The sequence below is a fragment of the Tenrec ecaudatus genome, chromosome 15 (genome assembly GCF_050624435.1).
Source record: "Tenrec ecaudatus isolate mTenEca1 chromosome 15, mTenEca1.hap1, whole genome shotgun sequence".
In the NCBI taxonomy this organism is placed as follows: domain Eukaryota; kingdom Metazoa; phylum Chordata; class Mammalia; order Afrosoricida; family Tenrecidae; genus Tenrec; species Tenrec ecaudatus.
In genome coordinates, this window is record NC_134544.1 from 33,271,345 (window position 1) to 33,276,444 (window position 5,100).

At 42.3% G+C, this 5,100-nt stretch overlaps 1 pseudogene; it reads left to right on the forward strand.

Moving 5' to 3' along the window:
- Nucleotides 1-3,190: 3,190 nt before the first annotated feature.
- On the forward strand, nt 3,191-3,632 carry LOC142428149 (small ribosomal subunit protein uS17m pseudogene; annotated as a pseudogene).
- The last annotated feature ends 1,468 nt before the right edge of the window (nt 3,633-5,100 follow it).

The window sequence follows — 5,100 nt, forward strand, 5'->3', positions numbered from 1 at the left end:
ATAAATAGGTCTGTGTTATGACTACAGCCAATCAAACCCTCTGGAGCAATTCTACATTGTAGTATATTTGGGTCAGCCTGAGTCAGAATCAACTAGGCAGCAATGAACAACAAAAATCAAACTGTTCAGGAAGTTTGGCTTTCATTTCAAGGGAGAAAGAGAATACTTTCTACTCCCATAAAGAATTACAGTCCCGGGAACTCATAGGGGAAGTTTACCCTGTGCTATAGAGTCGATATGTGTAGGCATCTACTTGATGGCAGTGTGTTTGACTTTCATTTATACATTTTGCAACATGGATCACTCCTGATTATCTGTAGAAGTTGGCGATTATCAGGTATCACTAAAGGTCCATCTGTGCATTAAAAAGCATTAGACTGCTAACTCGGAAGTTGGTCATTCAATCCCATCAGTTGTTCCGTGGGAAAACAGATAAGGCTGTGTGATATTGTAAAGATGTATACTCTTGGAAATCCTTCATAGAGTCACTATGAATCAGAATGGATTTGACGGAAGTCAGGTTGATCGCAATGGTATAGTTCTCAAAATTTTCTAAAAATATGCTTGTTTTTATATTAAGTTTTTTTTCTGTGTAGCTTCAACTCTACCTATATGCTCTTCATCCTGTGACCAGACCAGTAGAACAGGCTAGGGTCCTGCTGGGACATGGTAGGCTCATAGCACAAGTGAAAAAGCAATAGAGAAATTCCACAGTGGTTTTGAAGTTTTGCTTAGAAGTGAGATATATCACTCTCCCTTGTTTTGTTTTGTTTTTTGACAAAGCAACAGATCAGCAGGTTGGAGCCCCAGATATTCTGCAGAAAGATATGAGACTTTCTCCTCACATAAAAATTTACAATCTCAGAAACCTACAGGGACAATTCTATTCTATCCGATAGGGTCTCTATGAGCTGGAATTAATTTGATGACAGTGAGTTTTTAGGTCTTTTTTACTACCCAACTGGACCTCTCTTTTTTCTTCCAAGAAATACCTTTTCTAGTACATTCTATCGTATACCCATTTTTTGTTTTGTTTTGGTTTTGTTTCTGTAATTAATCAAATAATTTATCTCCCCCAAATAAATGTTCAAAGTCTAACCCCCATATCCCAAATATGACCTTGTTTAGAAACCAGTTATGTCTTTGAAAATGTTACCAGTTAAATGAACAAAGCTATACCTCAATTGGGTCCTAAACCCTTCTGAGTAATGCCTTATGAAAAGGATAATAACATAGGAAGACAGACTCAGACAGAAGGGATGCTAGGTGAAGGTACATTTAAAAGGCAAGAATATCAGGAATCATAGAGCTCTAGCAAGCTGAAAGAGATGAGATAAATTCCCCATAGGGAAGACAGAGACAACTTGTCCCTACCTACACCTTGAATTCTGAATCTTAACGTCCAAAACAATGAAATAACAAATCTCCGTCCTTTAAGCCACTCACACTGTGAGAGCTTGCTCTGGTTATTCCTAGGAGACTAAGGCACTGTCCAGCTGTCATCCACACCCCCCAAGTAGGCCTGTTTACATGGATGGAGTTGTCAGTATTAGGTGCTATCAAATCCACTGTGACACATGAAGACCCAGTATACAAGAGATGGAAGCTCTGGCCTGTCCTACGCTATCCTCATAACCATTATTGTGTGTGAGCCCAGTATTGCAGCTAATGTGTCAATTGTGTCTTTACTAATACTCCATCCTAGCTCTTTTCTCATCTCCCTTCCCCCAAGTTTCTGTAGCCCATCCTACAACTCTTACATTTATATGACAAACTAATTTACATCTAATGGCTGATATTGGCCAATATTTTTCTTCTCGATTTTTTTCTCAAATTATCTACTCCAATACGTAACCACATACTTCTGCTAGGTATTGTACAGAAGGTTAATTGTCTCAAGCTGATTAACTAGTCAAGCGGAAATAGCTAGAACACAATATGTTGACTGAAATTACAATACCTAAATAGCACAAATAGACTAGCGACAGGGAATTAGTTTTCTACTGATTTTCACAGATATAAGTTATTACTGTGGTACAAAATAGAATTTATTAACAGTTTTGCATTCCTGAAGGTGGACTTTGAGGCCAGGGTGTGGTGCCCCACAAGCTGGACTGAAAAACATTCCTAAAGGCCAACAAATGATCCTTGAACTAACTACAAGATTTTCTTTCTTGTGTTTGTTTTGTTCTTTGTCGGTGGTTTGTGGTTGTTTTGTTATATATTGTTGCTTAGTTTTGCTCTGTCTTGTCTTTGTGCATGTTATTATCTCCGCAGATCTGTCTAAGTAAGATAGGCTGGATGAACAATCTGGAGGAGAAAACAACAGGATCGACAGTTCCGGGGGGACATGGGATAGGAGGAAGTGGGGGAAAAGCAAGTGGTGTTAACAAACCCAGGGACAAGGGCACAACAGGTGTTCCAAATTGGTAGTGAGGTGGGTGTGGGAGGCCTTATAGAGCATGATCAAGGGTAATATAACGAAGAGGAATTGCTGACACCCAGGTGGGGACTGAGCATGATAGTGGGACAGGAGGAAAGTCAAGGGAAATAGAAGAAAGAGCTGGGAGACAAAGAACATTTATAGAGGTCTAGATAAAGGCATGAACATATGCAAATATATTTATATATGAGGATGGGGAAATAGATCTATGTGCCTATATTTATAGGTTTAATGTTTAGGTAGTAGAAGGACATTGCAGCTTCACTCAAGTACTCCCTCAATGCAAGCATACTTTCTCCTATTACATTGACATTCTATGATGCTCACCTTCCCGACACAACCGCTGAAAACAAAGCAGGTGAATAAGCAAATGTGGCGAAGGAAGCTGATGGTGCCTGATTATCAAAAGATACAGTGTCTGCTGTCTTAAAAGCTTGAGGGTAAACAAGTGGCCATCTAACTCAGAAGCAACAAAGTCCACATTGAAGAAGCACACCGGCCTGTGTGATCACAAGGTGTCGAAGGGATCAGGTATAAGGCATCATCAGAACAAAAAAAAATCTTACCATAGTGAACGAGGGGAGAGTGCCTAAAGGAGACCCAAAACCCGTTTGTCAGCCACTGGAGATCTCGCAGAGGCATCTACGGGAGGAGACGAGCCAGTCAAGGTGCAATGTAGCAACTATGAAAAATACAACTTTCGGCCTTCCCCGTACGGAGCCGCGGAACTCAAGGACTCGAGAGATTAGTGGGCACTCCGGGCCGCTGTTGTTGCAGGTGGTCAGAGCTCATAATGTCAATCGTTCATTCATCCGTCCACGCCAAGTGGATCGTGGGAAAGTTGATTGGGATGGCAATGCAGAAAACTGCAAAAGTGAGAGTGACCAGGCTGGTTCTGGAGCCCTATATATTAAAGTATTACAACAAGCGGAAGACGTACTTTGCCCTCGATGCCCTTCAGCAGTGCACAGTGGGGGATGTCGTGCTGCTCAGAGCCTTACCTGTGCCACACTCGAAGCACGTCAAGCACGAACTTGCTGAGATCGTTTTCAAGGTCGGAAAGGTCTTCGATCCCGTGATGGGGAAACCCTGTGCAGGAACCACGTACCTGGAGAGTCCCATCCATTCTGAGGAGCCCGCTCACCTGACGAAACGGCTAGAAGGACTCAGCGTCTCCTCAGCGGAGTAAAGGCTGCGAGATGCGAAGGCGCAGAGGAGAGACTGCGACCGCTGGCAGTGCCGCCATAGACTGTCTGGCTCCTCTCCCTGGTGTTTGTGAAATAGCTCAAAGCAGCGGCTCAAAGCAGCGGAAGGAGATGCTGGTTGTACTTTCTCCTAAAAGTGTATTCTCTTCTCAGGGACCAGACTCTCCTGGTAAAGTGCATGTCCCTGGCCTCGTTCTGTAAGCTCCTGGTTTTAAAAGCTGCATTGTTTTTGTTTTTGTTTGTTTTGTTTTGTTTTGTTTTGTTTTCATTTGAAGAACCACCTTGGTCTTGCCCAAGAACTTTTCTTTGGAGAAAAGAAAAACTTTTGACATCATGAGGCCACATTAAACACTTATTTTTGCTGATATTAAAAACATTCGCCACCCCCTAATTTCAGCCATGGAAATAAGTCATCATGCTTGTGGTCAGATTGTATCAGCTAAAGCTGATCAAAATTATTAAAATGTCAAATGTGGAAACTAAAAAAGAAAAATACAACTTTCCTCTAGTTCCTAAATGCTTCCTCTCCCCGACCCCCGCCACTATCATGATCCAAATTCTACCTTGAAAATCTGGCTCGACCAGAGGATGTACACTGATAGAGATAGGAACTGGAAGCCCAAGGAATCCAGGGCAGATGATCCCCTCAGGACCAGTAGTGTGAGGGGCGATACTGGGAGGGTGGAGGGAGAGTGGGTTGGAAAGAGGGAACCGATTACAAGGGTCTACATGTGACCTCCTCCCTGGGGGATGGACAACAGAAAAGTGGGTGAAGGGAGACGTCAGACAGGGCAAGATATGACAAAATAATCATTTATAAATTATTAAGGGGTCATGAGGGAGGGGGGGCACGGAGGGAGGGGAAAATGAGGACCTGATGCCAGGGACTTAAGTGGAGAGCAAATGTTTTGAGATTGATGAGGGCAATGAATGCACAGATGTGCTTTACACAATATGTATATATTGTGATAAGAGTTGTAGGAGCCCTAATAAAACGATTAAAAATGTTTTGCATTCAATCAACTATTCATTTAACGACAACCAAACACACACATACACACACTAATTATAAACTATTACATAGATCATAGTTTCCCAAACATATTTAGCCTATGTCACCCTTTCCAGAGCAAAAAAAAAGTACTCAGTGCCTCCCTAGAAATTAATGTTTTCCCAATAGCCTCATAATCTAGTATAAAGTATAGGTAGCTTTTTTGCAGCCCCCACCCTCACCCCATGGATCATTCTAGCATTACCCCAGGGAGTCATACCACTCACTTTTTTACATTTTACCTTCATGGGCAACTAAAGAAGCTTTTGCCTTTGATCCTGATCAGCTGGAGCACTGGGGCTCTCAATGGAATCAGATACGCCCAGATGGCCCTCTAATAGTTCCAGCCCAGTAATGGGATAGCTCAGCTGGAAGTATCACACGGGGAAAGTGCTTTCTGC